Source organism: Myotis yumanensis, unplaced genomic scaffold, assembly GCF_028538775.1.
Source record: "Myotis yumanensis isolate MYYU_CA2020_CCGP unplaced genomic scaffold, mMyoYum1.0.hap1 SCAF_9, whole genome shotgun sequence".
NCBI classification, from domain to species: Eukaryota; Metazoa; Chordata; class Mammalia; order Chiroptera; family Vespertilionidae; genus Myotis; species Myotis yumanensis.
This window is the reverse complement of record NW_027223760.1, coordinates 61,532,406-61,556,075: the sequence shown is the minus strand read 5'-3', so window position 1 is coordinate 61,556,075 and position 23,670 is coordinate 61,532,406. Positions and strand designations below refer to the sequence as shown.

Below are 23,670 nucleotides of genomic sequence, written 5' to 3'. Positions count from 1 at the left end.
CCCTCCTCAGGACTGCAGATGCTGACTCTGCCAAAACACTTAAGCTCCTCTAAGGATCCCGCAAAGGACAAAGCTGGGGGGAGGGGGGCGAAGGAGTCCTTGTCTGTATTTCCAAAGCTGATCCACAGAAAAGCAGAGTCATCAATTTCCTAAGACCGTTCTCAGCCATCTTAAAACAGTGTAAATTAAGACAGCATATTCTTTTAAATTCTTTGCTTAGGTTTAAGGTGCACGAGGCACAAAGTGAAGAACACTAGAGTGATAGTGATTATGGAAAGAAAAACAAAACTCACAAATCCAGAGGCTACTTCAGTGCAGCTAATAAACGTATCATATTCAAAAGATTTATTTTTTGTTAAATAAAGAATTCGTGGCACTGCAAGTATACTACTATCCTCACCACTTAAAGGTGTGCAGTTTATTGCCATTTGATCGGTGACAAAACTCAGGCCTCAGGATTGGAACCCAGGCTGTCTGAGCCACACTTTTGAGAGTAGTTTCAGTTCCTCCTGACCAGTCACCCAGGAGTTGAGTTTTGAAGAGGGAGCTAAAAAGGGGCATGTGAGCACTAGCCGGTTTGGCTCAGTGGATAGAGCCTCAGCGCTCGGACTGAAGGGTCCTGGGTTCGATTCTGGTCAAGGGCAAGTACCTTGGTTGCAGGCTGCCCGACTGGGATGCGTGCTGGAGGCAACCAATAAGTGTGAAACACATTGATGCTCCTCGCTGTCTCTCCCCCGCCTTCCACTCTCTCTAAAAAAATCAATGGGGCCCTAACTGCCTAACTGGTATTGCTCAGCGGATAGCCGGCCTGCGGACTCAAGGGTCCTGGATTCAATTCCGGTCAAGGGCATGTACCTTGGTTGTGGGCACATCCCCAGTGGGGAGTATGCAGGAGGCAGCTGATCAATGTTTCTAACTCTCTATCCCTCTCCCTTCCTTTCTGTGAAAAATCAATAAAATATATTTTAAAAATATATTTTAAAAATCCATGGGAAAATATCCTCGGGTGAGGAGTAACAAAAAAATAAGTAAAATTATTTGTGACAGTTTAAACAGGGGTTGGGGGGCACTTGACTTTTATCTCTCAAAGTTGTGGAAGCAAAAGGGGCCACACACTAAATCTGAGCAGCTGGGGGGAAACCAGCATGGTGAACCTGACAAACTCAGCGATGGTCTGACATGAAAACTTCCTAACTAACAGCAAGGGCAGCCCTGTCCTCGGCGGGTATCTTCCCTGACAAAGGTCAATCTTTCCCTTAACCGAGCCTGTCTATGGTCTTTTTGCATGAACATACCTTTGGAATGTCATGGTGATGTCCTTTTTTCCAGAGCCCTCGGGTACAATCACTGCACCAGAGCACAGAGCACAGAACCCTTCACTGTTCTCGTTATCTGTTAATTGTTTTAACTATCCCATACCACCAGCATAAAAGTAGGTGTTCACCCATTTTACTTTTTTTCCAATCTCAGATCTCACTGCTTTGCTTCCTCCCATCTCCCTCATCTATCACCAATGGATTTCAGGTAACCCCCTCCGGTTTTACCCTTGGGTTCTGATATGTGAAATAAGTGGCAAAACTGCCACGGCCCTGGGCATTTTATCCATCTGTTGAGATGTTGCTCCCCGACAATTAACCTCAGTTTGGCTCAAATAAACTCAAACACTTCTTATAGATGTGAATGTTTCTGACCTCGACCGAGTAGAACAGAGCCCCGCTGTCAAAACACAGAAAGAGAAGTGAGCGCGGCTGCGGCGTCCGCTCCATCCCTGCAGCTCAGGTCCGCGCACCCCGCGCGGGCGGCCGCGGGACCCAGCCCGCCCCGCTCGGACCACGCAGCCAGAGCCACGCTCGGTTCCCCGCGCTGTCAGACCCGGAGGGGCGGGGGGGACAAAGAGCCGCGCACCCCCTTTCCCCAGCCTGACCCCTCGCCGCCGCCGCCGCGGGTCCCCGAGCCAGGTCTCCTCCGACGCCCCGCGGCAGCGACCGGGGTGCGGCGGGGGGCGGGGCACAACGGAGCAGGGGCGGCCGCCGCCGGAGGGGTGCCGCGAGCGAGCGACGCGGGCCGGGCCGGCTGGGACGCCTCCACCCCGGCTTCCCTCTGCCCCCTCCCCATTACCTTGCCTGTGGGCTACTTGTCACCGACGCCGCCGCCAGCAGGCTCCCGGGCGGCGCGGCGAAAGCCGATTCGAGGGCGTCAGCGGCGTCCCGCGCTAGTGAAGCAGCCTCCAGGTCGGGATGAAGACAGGACGCGACTGGGAAGCGGCGGCGAGGTTGGTTTCCAGCTTGTGGAGATTCTACTCTGCTCGTCCCTCGCACTCCGCTTCCGCTCCGCCTCCCGCCGGCCGGGCCCTTCCCCCTCTTCGGAGGCGAGCGGCCCGCGTCGCGCGGCATTGTGGGAGTTGTAGTCCCAGAATGCAAAAGAGGCGGCACGTGCCCCGAGCCCGCAGGCACCGACTTCGGGTCAGGACGACGCCGTTGCGTGGCAACCGGAGGGCCGGCCCGCTCCTTCTTCCGGATTGGAAGAAGGTTTAGAGAGGCGTACTCTGCCTTTGTCTCTGCAGTTGCTGGGAAAGGAGTGTAGGCTTTTTACTCCTGACCCTGCAGCAGGGAACCAACAATTCCAAAGCTGTTGGTTTGAGGCAAAAGGACTTTGTAGTGATTAAAAGTGAGCTACAGCCCGGCGGCGTGGCTCAGTGGTTGAGCATCCACCTAGGAACCTGACCGGGTTGTGGGCTCCATCCCGTGTGGGGTGTGCAGGAGGAAGCCAATCAATGATTCCCTTGCATCATTGATGTTTCTCTCCCTCTCCCTTCCTCTCTGAAATCAATAAAAATATCTTTTTTTAAAAAAAAGTGCGCTACATATATTGTCCCTGAATGTCCTTAGCCAGTGGAGTAAGGCAAGAAAAGTAAAAGGTTTATTAGGAAGAAACAAAACCGTTATTCTTCACAGGTGATAAAATTATGTGTGTGGCAAATCCGAAAGAATCTACAGATGAATCGACAAAACTAATAAATTTAACAGGGTTAATAAATCTTTTATTTATTTATTTATTTATTTATTTTGTTGTTGTTGTTAATCCTCATCCGAGGCTATTTTTTCCATTGCTTTTTAAAGAGAGTGGAAGGGAGGAAGAGAGTCAGAGAGAAAAAGCAATGTGAAGGAAACACATCATTTGGTTGCTGCACGTCTGGAGCCTGCAACCGATCAGTCCTCAGGCTGAGGCTCCAACCACTGAGCCAAACCGACTAGGACTAAATATGATTTTTTTAAATATGATTTCGCCCGGCCAGCATGGCTCAGTGGTTCAGTATAGACCTAGAATCAGTAGGTCATAATTCAATTCCCGGTCTGGGCATATGCCTGGGTTGTAGACTAGATCCCCAATATGGCACCTGCAGGAGGCAGCCAATCAGTGATTTTCTCTCATCACTGATGTTTCCAGCTCTCTCTCCCTGTCTGACATCAATAAAAATATACTTTAAAAAATATTTCTATATTCTAGGAAAAACAATTTCCATTTTTTAAAGATACCGCTTACACCTAGCCAGCTTGGCTCAGTGGGTAGAGTGTAGGCCTGTGAACTCAAGGGTCGCGGGTTTGATTCCGAACAATGGCACATGCTGGGGTTGTAGACTTGATCCCCAGTAGGGGGCGTGTAGGAGGAAGCCGATCGATGATTCTCTCTCATCATTGATGTTTCTATCTCCCTCTCCCTTCCTGTCTGAAATCAATAAAAAAATAAATAAAAACAAAAAATAAAAAAGATACCACTTACAATAGCTTAAAACAAATATCAAATACCTAGGAATAAAGCAAAGAAATGCAAAACCTGTATGAAGAAAACATTTTTTGAAACATTGAAGAAGACCTGAACAAATAAGAGATAATAGGTTCACAGATTGAAAACATCAATACTGAAAGATGTCATGTCTTCCCAAATTTATCTGTAAATCCAGTGCAATTTCAAATAAAATCTCAATAGGTTTGTGTGTGTGTGACAGAAAAATTTAACAAATCAATTTAAAATTTTATGAAAGAGCAAACACCATCATTAATGAGGAAGAATAGTGAAAGAAAGAGAAGGAAGATAGATATCAAGCTTTATTATAGAGCCCTAATAATTAAGGCAGTGTGTTAGTGGATCAAAGATAGACAAATATACCAATGGAACTGAATAGAATCCAGAAGATTGCACTTGGAAATGTGATTTATGTTGCCATGGTGATGATGCAGAGAAATGCCTAAAGAATGGGTTTCTATAATGGGCTTCAATAATTGGTGCTAAGACAAATAGATTTCCATTTGGAAGAAAAAAATTAAAATGAGTTTTTAAAATTACACACAAAAATCAATTCCAGGCGGATAATACTCATAATTTTTTTTCTTAATCCTCTCCTGAGGATATTTTTCCATTGATTTTTAGAGAGAGTGGAAAGGAGGGAGAGAGAGAGAGAGAGAGAGAGAGAGAGAGAGAGAGAGAGAGATGTAAGAAAGACACATCAATTGGTTGTCTCTCACACACACACCAACTAAACCTGAGGATCAAGCTTGCAATGGAGGTACGTGCCCTTGACCAGAATCGAACCTGGGACCCTTCAGTATGCAGGCTGACACTCTATCCAGTGAGCCAAACCAGCTAGGGAAATATTCATAAATTTGAAAGGCAAAACAATAAAGCTTAGAAGATAAAATTGGAGCATATGTCCATGACCTCAAGAGTCGGGGACAGACTTTTAAACTAATCCAAAAAGCACTATATAGTAGAAGAAATGATAAATATGACTACATTAATATTTAAGAGTTACTTTTTTAAATAGATTTTTATTGATTTTTTACAGAGAAGAAGGAAGAGGGATAGAGAGTTAGAAACATCGATGAGAGAGAAACATCGATCAGCTGACTCCTGCACACCCCCCACTGGGGATGTGCCAGCAACCAAGGTACATGCCCATGACCGGAATCAAACCTGGGACCCTTCAGTCCGCAGGCCGACACTCTATCCACTGAGCCAAACCGGCCAGGGCAAGAGTTACTTTGATCAAATGACACCATTAAAAGAGTTAAAAAGCAAGCCTCAGAGTTGAATAAAAAATTTACAGCATTATTGCTGTACACCTTACACTTATACAGAGCTCTATGTCAATTATCTCTCAATAAACCTGAAACAAATGTACAGCATATATAACTAAGAATATATAAAGTACCACAAACATAAAGAAAATATTTAAACAGGCACATCACTGAGGAAGAAATCCAAATAACCAGTAAACATGAAAAAGTATCAATCTCATATGAAAACGGGTAAATTAAAATGATAGTAAGACAATACTATGCAACTAACAGAATGGCTAAAATGAAAAAGACTCACAATTACAAGTATTGACCCAAGAGTGGAGCAATGGGAATTTTCACTTTACTGTAGGGAGAATATATTAATAGAGCAGTTTGAAAATTGTTTGGCCTTATATACTAACTAGAGGCCCGGTGCATGGATTCGTGCACCGATGGGGTCCCTCAGCCTGGCCTGCACCCTCTCGCAATCTGGGACCCCTCAGGGGATGTCGGACTGCCGGTTTCGACCCAATCTCTGCAATCAGACCAAAACCAGGAGTCCAACATCCCCCGAGGGATGTAGTAGTGTGTGAAGCAGCAGGCAGCTGGGGAGGAGCCCGTCAGGGATGGGCCCCGCTCCCACTCATCTCCCACCCTACTGTGGGAGCACACTCACTGACCACCAGGGGGAAGCTCCTGCATTGAGCATCTGCCCCCTTGTGGTCAGTGTGTGTCATAGCGACCAGTCAACTGGTTGCTTAGGCTTTTATATGTATAGAAGTTGGACACAAGCCAAGAAATGCTACAGCATGTGATTTCCAGGTATATGCCCTAACAAAGCCACATTCGTATGCACCCAGATGTAGGTGCAAGAATGTGGTTGTAGCTAAAAATTATAAACAACCCAATTTCCTCTATCAGCAACAAATGGATAAATTGTGATATAGTTGTATAATGGAATATAACAAAATGAACAAACTACATACAACAATTTAAGATGAGTCTTAAAAACCTAACATTTATTCTATTTTTAAATTTTTTTATTGATTGATTTGAGAAAGAGAGAGAGACATTGATGTGTTATTCCACTTATTTATACATTCATTGGTTGTTTCTTGTACATGTTCTGATCAGGGACCCAACCCACAACCTTCGCATATCAGGAACAATGCTCTAACCAACTGAGCTAATCAGCCAGGGCTACTCCATTTTTATAAAGTTCAAAAACATGAATAAAGAATGCATGCTTAGGTGTTAAAGCTGTAAAAAGCAAGGAAATAGTTACCATAAAAAGGTTAATGGCTACCTCTAAGCAGGAGAGGGGATTGAGACTAAGAAGAAGCAGTGGGTTGGAATTCTACAAATCTCTTATTTCTTGATATGGATAGTGGTCATACTGTTGTGGGCTCTACAATAATTCATTGGACTGTGTATTTATTATTTATACACTTTTCCATGTATGTGTTATGTTTCCCAATTTAAAAACAAAAGAGCATAAGTCTGGAATCAAACTGCATTTTTTTTTTTCAGTTCTAGGCCCTACAGGGAAAAGTCTGCATGGTAGCAGAGCACAAAGGAAAGGAGACAAAGGCCAAGTGCACAAAGCATGAGGAAATCTGGGTGCAGATCACCTGCGATGTCTAATGCAGCAGCACTAGCCACATGTGGCTTTTGAGAATTTGCAGTGTGGCTAGAGTGACTTGAGATGGGCTGTAACTGTAACATACACACCAAGTTTTAAGTTTCCTACAAAAACAAATCTAAAATATTTCTAACATTTTTAGATAATGATTATATATTAACATTATAATATTTTTATATATTTGTGCTGTGTCAGCACAGCCAAGGGTTCGGTGAGCTTGAAGGGGAGGGCAGTGAAGGAGTAAAGAAAATACAGACAAAGAGAATATAGCTGGGGCTCAGTGGATCTCCTGTGCCTGGATGAGGCCACAGAGAAGGATCCAGCCAGCAAGCTGAGGCTTTATTTTATAGTCAGAGAAAAACAAGGTAGTGGTCAACATAGTTACAATGTTCTTGTGAGTTTCACTTGTTTTGGCACCACTTGCTGCACCTCCCACAGCCCATTAGCTATAAGGTTAAGCTAAGAAGGCTCTGCCTTCTAAGTGGGGACTTGTTTGTGGCTCTGCCACAGGTCAATCTGAGGCTTAACTCTAGAGCCGCTCCCTACATATATTCAGTTAAATGAAATACATTATTTTTTAATATATTTTATTGATTTTTTACAGAGAGGAAAGGAGAGGGATAGAGAGTTAGAAACATCGATGAGAAACATCAACCAGCTGCCTCCTGCACACCCCCGACTGGGGATGTGCCCACAACCAAGGTACATGCCCTTGACTGGAATCAAACCCAGGACCCTTCAGTCCACAGGCCGACGCTCTATCCACTGAGCCAAACTGGTCAGGGCTGAAATACATTATTAAAATTAATTTACTTTTTTATTTTTCAAATGTGACTACAAGAAAAAATAAAATTGCATATGTGCTTGCATTGTATTTCCATTGGACAATGCTTCTATAGAGATACTGTAAATGAAAAAGAAAAGGTAGGACAGAGCAGGGGCCTTAAATGCCAAACTAAGGAAGTTTTACTTAATTTGAGGAGCCATGCAAATTTTTAAGATGAGGAGATGGTTATGTCTTTGTCTATGACTCTATGAGATTCTTTCACTATCTAATATTTATTGATGTTAAACCAATCTCTTAGATTATAAACACTTCACTACATACTCTTTCAAGAGCCTGGTAGAAGGCACTCAGTAACCTTCCTCCTGACATCATGTACGAATCTCTGGACACCGTGGATATTTAATAAGTGCTGTTTGACGCTGATAGAGATTGGCAGGAAATCCCACTGTACTTTACAACTTAGAAACCGTTTTTTAGATGCCATGGAATGTATTGCCATACTCCTCCCACTCGTCTGTCAAAGGAAGACCTAGAATCCAAAGAATGTAATCAGCTGTGTAAATACATTTAATCAGAGTTGAAGCCATTCCTTCCTGGAACCAAAGATAAAAACCATACCCAACTAGTACCAGGTCCCAGATAGGAAAATGCCTTGCCAGCAACCTAACAGGGGAGAAGGTAGTTTATTACTAAAAGACAAGGCTAGTAATATCATGCTAATGAGAAAAAGAGCCTTTCCAAGGGTTAATCGTGTTGTCTCTGAGGAAAAGTGTTAGAAACCGAACAGATGAATGAGTTGGAATTAGAACGCCCTAACCTTTGTAATAGAAATTGACAGGATTAAAATCGGCTGGTATAAATACGGATGTAACAAGACAATAAACATCAGATCCTCATCAGATCCTCATCAGCTCCTAACCAGAACTCCGACCAGAACTTTGGCTGGAGATCCTGGCTAGAGGTCCTGACTAGGCTGCTGATCAACTGAAGGCTGTCTTCGTGTCATTCCTTCTTCACCAACTCCGTCCACACCTTTGGGGACCCCTGGACCGCTGGGATTGGACCCCAGCAAGTACCTACTTCTACTCTTATTTATGAGACAGAACATGACACTGCTCAGGCCTGAATATATATTGTTCAGATTCGCTGAGACCCTGAAAAGAACTCTGGACTAAACTTGTGAGAAAATGGTGACTCTTTCCTGTGGGGGGAGGTGGCTCTTTCCTGAATGTTTAAAATAGGAGAAGAACCAGAGGAAGGAGAGACAGGTCAGAAATGAAGGGAGACCTGGCTGGTGTGGCTCAGTTGATTGGGCATCATACTATGTACTGAGAGGAATTACCAGTCAGGACATATGCCTGGTGTCAGAGCCAGAAGCAAGAGCACCGCACAGCTCTGCTGGTCTGGCTGGCTCTGAGTATCTCTGAGTGGCTGTGAGTCCATGTATTCTTCTCAATTCTCCCATTTGACTATGCCAGGGCTGGTTCCTTCTCAAACCCTGACCACTATACTGTTGGGAACTTAGTCCAAGTTCCTCCTTTATCCTCTGCTCGTTAGTAACAGGTTTTGGGTCTGAGCCCCTCTGCCTGGGTCTGGACCTCCTAAGACACTGGGTCTTAGACAGAGAAGCCATGAGAGGTTGTGGGTATATAAGAATGAGTCTTTATTGCTGAAGCTAGTGGCCATATAGCCGTCAGACAAGAACAGTCTTCACAGCAAAGTCCATAGAGGCAGGCAGCTGGACACTGGCTGGTGAACATATATCTTTCCCAGAAAGCAACATCAGTCTCTGTACCCACCGCTATTATCTGAGCAGCCGCACGCTGCCTCCTAGACTCACCGCCTCACATCATAGCGGTACCTGAGCTCTCTGGCTCAACAGCTTCTCCCATCTCTCCTGCCCAGTTGCTCTCTATAGCAGACTTTTTCACACACTCCATCCTAGCTGCTCTCTCTCCATACTCCAACAGACTTCTTCTTCACACTTCAGCCTACTCCAGCCAACTAGCTGGCCAGTAACCTACTTTTACACTATTTAGACAAAGAAGGCTTCGTGCCAATAGTGACATCAATCATATTGGCTACTGAAGGGCACAGTGTACCATGTGTCCTTGCACTCGCTCATGGTATCTTGGCCTGATTAGGATTCCCAGGCTCAGAGTCCTTGAACATCCCGCTTAGGCACATGCCTAGAGCAGCCTTTGGCTGTTCTGGTGTATTGATAACAAGGCCTCTGTGCTCCTACTGGCCTTGACCATCCGGGGACCCTCTCATGGTTCCCACACCTGGGTTTCGAGGTAGATCCCGGTGGGGGGGCATCTGATTGGTGTGATGTGCTCTCATATCAATGTTTCTCTCTTCTCCCTTCCTCTCTCTCTAAAAATCAATAAACTATTCTTAAAAGAAAGAAAGAGGGAGAGGAGAAGGAAGGAAGGAAGGAAGGAAGGAAGGAAGGAAGGAAGGAAGGAAGGAAGGAAGGAAGGAAGGAAGGAAGGAAGAAGGAAGGGAAAAAAAGAAAAGAAGAAAAAAAGAAAGATAGATAGATATGTTTCTGTGATTTGCCTGAGCCTTCACAGACAGTTCTATTTTTCCACATATTGGTCCAAAGGATTTGGTCTGGGGGAGTCTGACAGGTTAGGAGAGGGAGGGCCCTGACCTGCCCCTCTTCTTTGGGGTTTGGGAATGTAAGAGGAGCCTACTAATCACAGGAAAAAGCTCCTAATCAAAAGTGTAATAAAAAGTTTGGTCACGGGGGTATAGAGTACAGCATAGGGAATATAGTCAATAATATTCTAATAACTATGTACGGTATCAGATGGGTATGAGATTTTTCAGGATGATCACTTAGTAAGTTTTATAATGTCTAATCACTGCGGTATACACCTGAAATTAATATAATATTGTACATCAACTGTAATCCTATATAATAAAGAGCTAATATGCTAATTAGACCAGATGGCAGAATGACCTTCTTCTGGAACAACCAGTGGGCGGGGTTGGGGGGGAAGGGTGGCAGGGCCGCAGGGCTGCAAGGCAGCCAGGGCTGCGAGGGCTGAGCCCCTTGGATGAATTTCATGCATCGGGCCTCTAGTTGAAAAATAAAAATGATTTTTTAAAATTTTTTTAAAAGAGTTTGATCCAAGAGAGATATTTTAATTCTCTGTCTCTGATGCTGGGAACTCATATCTTGCCCAATTCAAATTTAGACCTTCTTATAGAAACCAGATTTTATTCATTCAAACTCCCAGACATAAATTGCAAAAAGGCAAAGATGAACATTCATAATTATTAAGGTCAGAATGACCATTTTATTTCCTAGCAGATTTAATGAGGTCATGCTCAGTGACATGGATTGCAGCCAAACAGAAGGTACAAACATGTATCTTTCTAGCTAACTTTGCCTAACCACAAAAATTACCTACATTTTGTCCATTATTATAAGATTCAGAATACTTACTGCATGTAAACTAAATGAAATGATGAATGTTATTGCATTCAAAACTCATCACTATACATTTTTTCCATGTAAAGAGCTAGATTTAAAAATTAAAGCCTCAAAACATTCTAAATTAGATAAAATTGATTCAATTTTTAATAACTGTCTCTGATAAATTCCAAAGATTCAGCCACTTACTTTGGCTATGTCTTATTTTACCCATTTGTTTAAAAGTGTATAGATGTCTTTCTATTTACTCTTTCTCGAACAGATTATGAGAGCTAGTCAATTAAGATGTATGACACTGTGAATAAGAGAAAAGATATAATATAGTGTAGAGTTGTATTAATATTTTGGTCTAAGAAATACCCAACTTTATTGTATTTAATTCTTATATTCCCAATAGCTTTGTCTGTCATAGTTCCACTAGCATGTTCTATAAAATTAACACATTCCAATACATCCCCCACTGTGCACTACTCAGATCAATTCTTTAGCAGAACAGATAGATGCAGCCTTTAAACTCTAGTCCCTGTCAGAGCCATCTAGTCCCACCCACATCCTGTCAACCATCTCTCTCAGATTCCACAAAAAGTGAGGGGAGAGAGAATGAAGAGAAAGACTGGCATTAATTACACTCTCTCATTTCCTGCCTCTCTGCCCCTATGGCTGGTGATAACAAAGCACACACACTCTCAGTTATCATGCAAATAACTTTATCTATTCAATCACTACATCAACAAGTATTTATGGAGTACCAACTGCCCAGCTCTATGCCTCGTGCCTTGGGGAACACATGGCAAGCACAAAACAGGCCCACGCTTCATGATTTTATGAGGAGGTTGGGAAAACACGTCAAACAAGGAAAGTAATTAAAGAGCAATGTAGACATTACTAAATATGATATCAGTGATAAATATTATAGAAATTCAAGGTGAGGTAATATTGATCATGTACTTAACTCAGACTAGGTGGTGGATAAAGTTCAATCATAAAAGGGCATTGTTAACTTTAGAACCCTATTCTTCTGTTACCATGATTGTTGGGAACTCATAACCAAAATGTTCTATACAATGTGTAGAAACGATAGGAACTGTGGAGGAAAAAACATAGTAGCTGATATTTGTATAATTTTGAAAGCATTTTTGCTATGTGGAAAAGTCAAGCAAGTGGATGGCAAGTAGCAAAGGAAATGAGAACTATGTTATAGTTCTCAGGGTGTTCAGAGAAGGTCTATCTGAAATGAGTTTCATGAGACACTCCGTATCCCTATAATAAATTTGCCTTGCCTGAAGTCATCTTGATCGAAGATACCAGTCGGATTTCTTTCTCTTTTTTCTTTTTGGTTGGATTTCTTGATTGCGGGCAACAAAAACTGACACATTATCTTAATAAGAAAAAAATAAGGAAATATGTCAGGGGTGCAATGAATCTATAAGAGGCTATAGAACCCATCTGAGAAGATGAATAGGAATTTGAGAATCATTGGAATGTCCAGTGTTTCCACAATTATCCTTTATTTTATTAATATATTTTTATTGATTTTTTAGAGAGGAAGGGAGAGGGAGAGAGAGATAGAAACATCAATGATGAGAGAGAATCATTGATCAGCTGCCTCCTGCATGCCCCACACTGGGGATCGAGCTCGCAACCTGGGCATGTGCCCTTCCTGGGAATCGAACCATGACCTCCTGGTTCATAGGTCAGCGCTCAATCACTGAGCCAAGTCGGCCAACCCACAACTATCTTTTAAAAGAGTAGTCTGGCCAGAACACCTCCACTGCTCCAATGTGACACTGGTAGCCTCTGCAGGTACATGCAATGAATCTTAACCCTCTGTATGCCATAAGCATCTATCGAAGCAATTAAATTCAAAAATATCATGGCGTGTGGGGATGGTTTCTGTTTTGGACGTATGGCAGTTAACTGGTTAGGGATCTCTTTACCTTTGCACCATTTGCTCCACACTGACAGCCCAGGTGGGAGAGGCTGAAAGGGCAAGCCTGAGGCCACCTGCCAGTGCTCCAGCTGCAAAGGGGAGGGGAGGAAGGAACTCCCTTCGGGGCCAACCAAGGGTAGGAACACAGCAGTCTCCCCAAAAGCTGCCATCTAATGATAGTTTTCCCAAGTAGAAAGGCCTTGGATACTCAACTACCAAAAAAGGACAAAATTCTACTATCGTTTCTGTTTCTTGCAATCAGAATCAGCCCTAACACAGCCCCCTGAGGAAGGCTGTAACCTAGGACCACGTCTGAACACAGAGTGAAAAACAATGTCGGTCTTAGGATATTTAATAAGCATACACTGGGCACAATGCCAGGGTGTTCAAAATCCAAATGTGAGGTGAGGTGGGGAGATTCTTGACTTAATGATCCTTAAGGTCTATATAGGGAGACAAAACATACAAAAGAGAAATTTCAAAATAAGATAGCATATGTCAAAATAAGATAGCATGGGGCAAAAAAAGAAAAAAAATGTATTGCTAATGGAAAACAGTTCAATGCAGTGCTTAAAAACACTTGCTCCAGAGCTAGATTGTCTGCATTTGCTTTGTCTCCATCCCTTACTAGGGGCAAAACCCCAGCCCCAGTAATTGTTCTGGGCTTCAATTCCCTCATTTGTAAAAACATGGATAATAAACATTCCTACCTTCTAGAATTCCAGCGAAGATCAAACTCAGATGACCTATGTAAAGTGCTTCATACTATGCCTGACCAACACATAGTAAGCACTAACACAGGTTAGCTAAATTAATAGCTACTGTATCTCTCTCCCTTCCTCTCTCTCTAAAAATCAGTTTTTTTTAAAAAAACATATCCTCAAGTGAGAATTTAAAAAAAAATGCTGTATTTCACCAATTATAAAGTACATCATTATTTTATAAATTGCAATGAAAGAAAATCACTTCTAATTAAACTCTGATACAATGCTTTTCTATAACTTTGAATTTTTCTACACAATCTCATCCTCATGCCATCAAGGATGTTGGTGGTAAAGCATTGCTTAAACGAGTTATTTCTGGGATTTCCTACCAAGCTATTGACATCCATTCTGTAAGTCATTCTGAACATTATTTATATGCAGCACGTGTAGTCCCAATAGTGCATTTAACTCAGTTGAAGTAATGACAATTTGAGCAGCTATGTCCATATTATAGACTAGAGGCCCGGTGCACGAATTAGTGGGGCCAAAACCAGCTCTCCAACATCCTCTGAGGGGTCCCAGATTGTGAGAGGGTGCAGGCCAGGCCGAGGAAGCCCACCAGTGCACGATCGGGGCTGGGGAGGGATGCAGGAGGTTGGCCAGCTGAGGAGGGACCACAGGAGGGCTCCAGGGCATGTCCGGCCCCTCTTGCTCAGTCCCAATCAGCCGGACATCAGCAGCAAGCTAACCTACTGGTCGGAGCATCTTTCCCCCTGGTGGTCAGTGCACGTCATAGCAAGCACTTGAGCTGCCTTAGCATATCATTAGCATATTACACTTTGATTGGTTGAACAGCCGAACGGATGACTGTACACTTAGCATATTAGGCTTTTATTATACAAGACTAGAGGCCTGGTGCACGAATTTGTGCACTGGTAGGGTCCCTCAGCCTGGCCTGCAGGGATCGGGCTGAAACCAGCTCTTCAACATCCCCTGAGGGGTCCCGGATTGTGAGAGGGCGGTTCTCAGGTGACGCACCCTGGAATCGGGCTCCCTCCTCTCTTCTCCCAACATTATGTCACTTTCTCTCTGTATCTGTCTTGCTTCTTTCATTTCACTTTACCCTAAGGTTGGCGGTAACTGAAAACTTGTGAGCATTTAGCTGCAAAATGCAATTATTTAGCAAACAGGATTTACTTAGCCTGGAATCTAGTTGGCCTAGGGCAGGGCCCTGCTCAGTGTCAGGCTCCCGCCCAGGCCCTTCCTCCCAGGCGGAGTCCTGTGGCGGCAGGAACCTCTTTCTTCCCACCTGAGCTGCTCCTTCGCCTCCTTATCTCCCAGGAGGTTGCCTGCTGGCACTACTGTCTGCCCACAAGGAGGGAAGCAGCGGCAGGGCAGGTTTCCCAGCTGAGAGTGGTAACGGGAAAATTTGCTGCCTCCACTGGAAATATTAAGTGGATGGGCCAGTATGGGCACCAGATGTCAGGCCAGCCAGTAGGTCCTGCACATCTCATCATTTAGCTAATGGAGTCAAAAAGTTTCTGTGATGGCCAGACCCACAACCTCTACAATAAGCCAGAGGCCCAGTGGGGAGCCAGACCCAAAGTGGGGAGCCAATGGGCTAGAGCAGTGGTTCTCAACCTTCCTAATGCCACAACCCTTTAATACAGTTCCTCATGTTGTGGTGACCCCCAACTATAAAATTATTTTCGTTGCTACTTCATAACTGTAATTTTGCTACTGTTATGAATCATAATGTAAATATTTGTTATGCAGGATGTATTTTCATTGTTACAAATTGAACATAATTAAAGCATAGTGATTAATCACAAAAACAATATGTAATTATATATGTGTTTTCCGATGGTCTTAGGCAACCCCTGTGAAAGGGTCATTCGACCCCTAAAGGGGTCGCGACCCACAGGTTGAGAACCGCTGGGCTAGAGGACCAGTGCACACGGTGGGGTCCCTTGGCCTGGCCTGTGGAGATCCGGCTGAAATCGGCTCTCCGATATCCCCCGAGGGGTTCTGGACTGCAAGAGGGCAGTTCTCAGGTGACACACCCTGGAATCAGGCTCCTTCCTCTCTGGTTCCAGGTGCATCACCAGAGAACCGGAGAACCAAAGCTGCCATGTCACCACAGTTCAGCAACTCCTATGTTGAGTGTCTGCCCCCAGTGGTCAGTGCACGTCATAGCTACCTACCGGTCGGCTGGTTAAACTGTCGGTGGGTTGGCTGGTCGCTTAGGCTTTTATATATATACTAGAGGCCTGGTGCCTGAAAATTCATGCACTGGGGGGGGGGGGGGGGGCGGGGAGGAGGTTTCTCAGCCCAACTTGTGTCCTCTCGAAGTCTGGGACCCTCGGGGGATGTCCACCTGCTGGCTTAGGCCTGCTACCTGGGGGATCAGGCCTAAGCTGGCAGTCAGACATCCCTCTGGCAGTCCGGGAGCCCTCAGGGGATCTCCGACAGTCGGACATCCTTAACGCTGCCGTGGAGGCGGGAGAGGCTCCCGCCACTGCTGCTGCACTCGCAGCAGCTGAGTGGCGCTCCCGCTGTGGGAATGCACTGACCACCAGGGGGCCACTCCTGGGTTGAACGTCTGCCCCCTGGTGGTCAGTGTGTGTCACAGCGACTGGTCATTCTGCTGTTAGGGTCAATTTGCATATTACCCTTTTATTATATAGGATTGATAATTACTGCTATGTTGTAATTGCCACCTAGATGATGGCGAATGGACACACATCCTGATTTCAGAGATGTTAACATGTGAGTCTTACAATTTATAAATATATTATAATTTATAAAATTCAAAGAGACTCAGAAGACAGGAGTTTGTTCAGAAGCTCAAACTCTGCATAAACCAAAAGGACATAAAGCAATAGCTTTGACAGATGTTTGCAATGAATCATCTTTGTTGCCATAAACTTGTAGAAAACTGTTAAAATTGTTACTATAGTGAATACTAAAAGGAAAGTATTTTCAGAACTGCCAGGCCAAACTGATGTTACAGAGAAGTTTTCTCAGAATCCAAGAACTGTAAGTGTGAAAGGAAACCATATGAGGCTTGAATCCATCCATTCTTGATGTCTAAAATCCATCCAGCTTTTTAAAAAAACATATTTTTTATTGATTTCAGAGAAGAAGTGAGAGGGGGGAGAGAGATAGAAACATCAATGATGAGAGAGAATTATTGATCAGCTGCCTCCTGCACACCCCATCCTGGGGATTGAGCCTGCAACCCAGGCATGTGGCTGGACAGGGAATTTAACTGTGACATCCTAGTTCATAGGTGGATACTCAACCACTGAGCCACACTGGCTGGCCCATCCAGCCTTTTCAAAAAAAATATTCTTCTAGTGTTAGTAAACTCACAATTTTCAAGGGAGGTTTGTCTCATCTTAGGGAAAATCTGCTTGAAGTTCTTATAAATTAAAATAAAATCTTGCCTGATGGGTTTGGCTCAGTGGATAGAGCGTCGGCCTGCAGACTGAAGGGTCCCGGGTTCAATTCTGGTCAAGGGCATGTACCTTGGTTGCGGGCACATCCCCAGTGGGGAGTGTGCAGGAGGCAGCTGATCAATGTTTCTCTCTCATCAGTGTTTCTAACTCTCTATCCCTCTCCTTTCCTCTCTGTAAAAAATCAATAAAATATATTTTTTTTAAAAAATCTTGCCCTGGCCTATGTGGCTCAATTGGTTGAGTGTCATCCTGTGTACTGAAAGATCACCAGTTCCATTCTGGTCAGGACACTGAAAAAAAAATCTTACTTCCTTGCCCACTCACCTCTTGACCTGAATCTTATCCTTTAAGACCATACTCTCAGAGATAATAATTTTTCATTCCATCACATGCCCCTCCATTTCTGTTTCCCAAGGTTCATCAATTCTGAGGGTCAACAATTTGAACTAAGCTCAACTGTGTGATTCTTCTGCTGGTCCTACTGGGAATCACTTACACAGCTGCAATCATCTGGCAACTTGACTGGCGCTGGGTGGTCTAAGATGGCCTCACTCACATGTCTAATGGCTATCCTAGCTATCAGCTTCAGATCTCTCCAGATGGTCCTTTTGTCCCCAAGAGGTCTAGACTATTTTTCCAACAATGTCAGAACAAGAAAGAGAGCAGCAGCTGCAAGGCCCCCACAGGCCCAGGCTAAGAACCCCCACGAGGACAGTTCTGCCACATTCTATTCGCCAAAACAAAAAACAGTCCAGCTCAGAGTAAAGGAGACCGTAAATAGACTCTACTTCTTGTTCAGAGAAGTAGCAAAGTCACAATGCCAAGGGCTGTGTGTACCAGAAGGTACTTAGTATGTTATTTGCATTATCTCACTTTCCTCAACAACATATGGAGTAGGCACTATTATTATGTCATATTAGATATGAGTATGACTGATACACTAAACAGGTGAGACTATGTTATAATTGGGAAAAAATTGTCTTTCTTTCCTTCACTTTCCATTCAAACCAGTTATGAAGGGATGAAATCTAGGGCAAGTCTTCAGACTTTTCTGGTCACTCTTAGATAATAAAAAGTCTGCTTTTTAGGCTTCTGAAACAGTTTTGGTAATTAAAATGTGCAGTCCCATGTAAAGGTTGACTTCCAATTTCCCTTTTTGCAGTCATCATAGCACTACGTTCAGGCAAGAATCATCACTGGATGCTAAACATGGCTGGTAAAAGTTGTGTTGTTGGTTTTAAATATATTGTTATTGATTTAAGGAAGAAGGGAGAGGGAGAGAGAAATAGAAACATCAATGATGAGAGAATTACTTATCGGCTGCCTCCTGCACACCCCCTACTGGGGATCAAGCCCACAACCCAGGCATGTGCCCTGACAAGAATTGAACCATGACCTCCTACTTCATAAGTCCACGCTCAACCACTGAGCCATGCCAGCTGGGCAGTTAGTAAAAGTTTGATGAGATAAAGACTTATATTGTCTTGAAATATCTTCTTTCAAAATAGTTATTCATTACAAATGGAAAAATTGTAACTTTATGGTAGAGAAATCTGGCAGAAGCCACTTTATCCAAATGATCAAAGTTAACCTGAATAATAATGGGACAAGTTGACATTATGTACTTTTTAATGCGGTGTACTAACAACACAGCGTCAGTTATTAACTATTCCTGGTAAAAATGCAAAATTACAACATAATCATGAGGAAACATCCAATAAACCCAAGTTTTATTATTTTCATAAGTGAAACTTAGCTATGTAAGATTTTTTTGTAAAGCTTTTGCTACCATCTATAATAATCTACACTAATAAAAGAGAAACATGGTAATTGGTGTACGACCGCTACCCTTTTCATTGGCTAATCAGTGAGTATATGCAAATTAACTGTCAGCCAAGATGGCGGCCGGCAGCCAGGCAGCTGGAAGCAAACATGAGGCTTACTTGGTGCGGACTCCAACATTCCCCGCCTCACTTGCTGGCCTCTGAGTTGCAACTCTAAGCAACTATGTACTATGTTGCAAATAAGAAGGTAAACAAAAACCCAGAAACCAGCTGGACTGAAAGCCAGGCGGACCGAAACTTTGTATCGATGTTTTCAGCAGTGAGGCCTCAGAGCTAAAGCTGGCCCAGAATTAAAAAAAAAAAAAAAAAAAGAAAACAAGGAGTGGTTGGGAGCTTTAGTCACTCGCCAGCCGGAAAACAGCCCTCAGCCCCTCACCCAGACTGACCAGGCACCCCAGTGGGGACCCCCACCCTGATCCAGGACACCCTTCAGGGCAAACCAGCCAGCCCCCACCCGTGCACCAGGCCTCTATCCTATATAGTAAAAGGGTAATATGCCTCCTGGCACTGGGATCAGCGTGACAGGGGGCTGCGCCCAAACCCCCTGATCACCCTGCGGCTCTGTTCGTGACAGGGGAAGGCGCCCCAACCCCCTGATCAGCCCTGCTCTGTGTGTGACAGGGGGCGGTGCCCCAACTCCCCTATGGGCCCTGCTCTGTGAGTGACAGGGGGGAGCTCCTCAACCCCCTGATCGACCCTGCTCTGTGTGTGACAGGGGGCAGCACCCCAACCCCCTAATTGGCCCTGCTGTGTGAGTGACAGAAGGCAGCGCCCCAACCCCCTGATCGGCCCTGCTCTGTGCATGACAGGGGGTGGCACCGCAACCTCCCCATCGACCCTGCCTTGAGTGTGACAGGGGGCGGTGCGCCAACCCCCCAATCGGCCCTACCCTGAGCATGACTGAGGGTGGCATCGCAACCTCCCGATCCGCCCTGCTCTGTGCATGACGGGGCAGCACCCCAACTCCCCAGTCGGCCCTGCTCTGAGCCTGACCAGGGGCTGCACCTAGGGATTGGGCGTGCCCTCTGCCACCCGGGAGCAGGCCTAAGCCAGCAGGTCATTATCTCCCGAGGGGTCCCAGACTGCGAGAAGGCACAGGCCGGGCTGGGGGACCCCCCTCCCGCCCCCCTCCCCCCCCCAGTGCACAAATTTTTGTGCACCGGGCCTCTAGTCTATAATAAAAACATAATATTCTAATTAGACCAGACGTCCTTCCAGATGTCCTTCTGGACAACCTTCCAGACAAAGCCAGGGCTGCGAGGGAGGCCTGGGTCCCAGGTGCCAGAGGGAAGCCAGTGCCAGCTGCTGGGGAAAGGAAGGTCTATTCTTGCACGAATTTGTGCATCAGGCCTCTAGTTAGTAATATGAAAAGTTTATACCAAACAACTGTGGCCAGTGCAACTTCAAAATAAATTTTATTTTTCTGCAAAGACCACAAATTGCTCTTTCTTGAAACCTTCTATTGTTTTGTTTAACTTTTCTAATGCATCTTGTATCTTGTCAAAATTAAAGCCAATACTTTGACAAAGCCTAGGAAGCATTTTCCTCACGTGTTCAAGAGTGATTTCCTATATGCTTCATCAAGATGTTCAATGTTTGGGCAGATCCAGAGTGTTGTTTGTCATATTTGATTTGTTCCAAAGAACATCATTCCTATTGACAGGATAAAGGCCAACAAATTTGGACAAAGTTTATGAGTCATTTTATGAATGTTTCTGGATTTGGGGCTAAATTATGGTGTATGCACTTTGTTTTCACAATACCTTTATCATAGGATTTGTCATGTATGGAGGGGGGCACAGTCATGGTCATACACCACTACTGCCACAAGGTACATCTGTAACAGGATTTGCTCGTAGAGCACACACAGTCCCCTAAACTCTTACTACCGTATAACATAAGCCTGGCAGTGATGTTTTTAATGCACCTTAGGCAAAGTCCCTGGGGCCTGCCTGAAGCAGTGAACCAGACCTGCCACAACCAGCACCCAAGGAGAAAGGACTCTGTCCCCTCCCAGTGTTCCATACTTATCAACTGGACAAAGAGAGTGTAGGAAAGATCTTGTTTCTTTAAGAAATAAGAATATATCAAGAGATCTCAGGTCTAAGGAGAACACTAAGGAATGTATAAACCTAGGGCTGCGAGGTCTTATACAGAGAGCCTTGGGAATAGCCTTGAAGAATCCCTATCAGCCAGGAACGCTGGCATTAGCCGGCAGCCCAGCTGTCCCTCTGCAGACTGGCTCAGTCCACTGAGCCAGCTCTCTGCTAAGCTACCAAGTGAGGGAGGGGTAATGTGGCTCCAGAGCCATCAGATTTGTTTCTTGGCAGACTTGCCTTCAGTCATCTTTTGAATCAATGCTGAATATTGAAAAGTGTTTCCTCAGTTCTTCACTTAAGCCAAAAGCCTGTACTTTTTTATGACAGGGGTAAGACTATCATAACATTCCTTAACTTCCCACTTTGTTTTCTTCTGATAGTTCACATATGTATCTGTGTGTTTGTATATAATTATTCAATATGACCTTGTACAATCTAGTTAAAGTTGATAATGTAAATATTTGTTTTTATTTTATATGGGATTCCTTCTCTCATTTTACTAATTAACCACCATATTGAATTTTCCATCCTAGATAGTGATTAGTATTTATCTGGCCTAAATGTTTAGTTCTTCTAGCTTCAACTTTCAAAATCATTATTCTAAACCTAGAAATATCCCACTGTTTTCTGTAAATGTTGTGTTGTTAAAATAACATCACTTTAAGAGTAATACAATAACCTGGCCAGTGTGGCTCAGTGGTTCAGTGTCAACCCATGAACCAAAAGGTCACCGGATCAATTCCTGGTCAGGGCACATGTTTTCATCTCTATTCTTCTCCCTTCCCCTCTCTCTCAAATCAATAAAAAAATATATTTTTTTAAATTGAGTATTACAATAATGTCCTATATCAGTGTTGATTGTGTTGGTGAATGCTACCATTGTTTGCTGTTTATTCAGTTTTTTCCCAGTTCCAATAACAGCCTGTGTGTTTTTGTGTGTGCCAGTGACATTTCTGTTCTTTTAATCAGGAATCTAAATATTTCCAGTCACAAATACCTTCGTTGGCCAAAGCTGGCCTTGAAAACTGGTTGTGAGCTATGTAACAGTTTAACGAAAGACACAGCCTTTAAATTTAAAATACAAAATACAGGGGGTAGGAGCAGGATGGAGGGGTCAATGGGGAAGGAAGGGGGGACAACTGTAATACTTTCAACAATAAAGATAACTTTCAAAAAATAAAAATTAAGCCCGGCTGGTGTTGCTCAGTGGTTGAGTGTTGACCTATGAACCAGATCATCACAGTTTGGTTCCCAGTAAGGGCACATGGCCGGGTTGTGGCCTTAATCCCAAGTGGGGGCATGCAGGTTGGCAGCTGATCAATGATTCTCTCTCATCATTGATGTTTCTATCTCTCTCTCTCCCTTCTCTCTAAAATCAATAAAAATATTTTTATAAATAAAATTACAATTAAATACAATTCCTATTTTTGTATCTCATTTAAAAGCATTTTGGTATAAAATGAATTACTAAATTTTCTGCTAAATGAAAATGTAAATGAAAAATTGTAATCATTCATTTAAAACAGAAGAATGTAATGGTCACTGTCTAGGACAGTGATGGCGAACCTTTTGAGCTCGGCGTGTCAGCATTTTGAAAAACCCTAACTTAACTCTGGTGCCGTGTCACATATAGAAATTTTTTGATCTTTGCAACCATAGTAAAACAAAGACTTATATTTTTGATATTTATTTTATATATTTAAATGTCATTTAACAAAGAAAAATCAACCAAAAAATGAGTTCACGTGTCACCTCTGACACGCATGTCATAGGTTCGCCATCACTGGTCTAGGATCATTGCTCAATAAACTGTGAATTGTCTCAGGGTTTCTCTTGCTCATTCAATCTACTGATTTCATGTATAATTCTCTATTAATTTTAACTGTTTTGGTCAGTTATTAAATCTTCATTAGTAAAAAATGTGAAATTGCATTAGTAAAGATGTGAACTTGGCTTGTTCAAGCAGAGATTTAAAGAGAATAATTTTGTCCCTGGTTTCATGATATCAATCAGTTATTAAATCTCCATTAAATAAAAAATTTATAATCTCCTATTTAAGAATCTCATGTGGGACACTAGAGGCCTGGTGCACAAAAACTTGTGCACTGGAGGGGTCCCTCAGCCCGGCCTGTGCCCTCTCGCAGTCTAGGACCCCTCGGGGGATGACCACCTGCTGGCTTAGGCCCGCTCCCCAGGGGATTGGGCCTAAGCTGGCAGTCAGACATCCCTCTGGCAGCCTGGGAGCCCTCGGGGGATGCCCACTTGCCAGCGGGGAGCAGGCCTAAGCTTCAGTCGGACATCCTTAGCGCTGCTGAGGAGGCAGGGGAGGCTCCCACCACCACCACTGTACTGGCAGCTGTCAGCCTGGCTTGTGGCTGAGCAGAGCTCCCCCTGTGGGAGCACACTGACCACCAGGGGGCAGCTCCTGCATTGAGCATCTGCCCCCTGGTGGTCAGTGTCATAGTGACCAGTCATTCCCAGTTGTTCTGCTGTTAGTGTCAATTTGCATATTACCCTTTTATTATAAAGGATAGAGGCCTGGTGCATGGGTGGGGGCTGACTGGTTTGTCCTGAAGGGTGTCCTGGATCAGGGTGGGGGTCCCGCTGGGGTGCCTGGCCAGCCTGGGTGAGGGGCTGAGGGATGTTTTCAGACTAGCCACACCCCCTCCAGGGTGGGGGTCCCCACTGGAGTGCCTGGCCA

The 23,670-nt window shown here is 44.1% G+C and overlaps 1 protein-coding gene across 2 annotated transcripts in view; it reads right to left on the bottom strand.

The window, feature by feature from the left end:
• Positions 1–23,670, bottom strand: part of CCDC126 (coiled-coil domain containing 126) — a 55,565-nt gene that overhangs the window by 14,823 nt on the left and 17,072 nt on the right. Inside the window, exon 1 of one of the 2 annotated variants that reach the window (XM_070425159.1) lies at positions 2,119–2,344. The exons of the other annotated variant lie outside the window; for it this stretch is intronic. The gene's annotated coding sequence lies outside the window, so the exon portion shown is untranslated. Of the gene's footprint in view, positions 1–2,118; positions 2,345–23,670 lie in introns of those variants that run through there. 2 annotated transcript variants of the gene reach the window in all.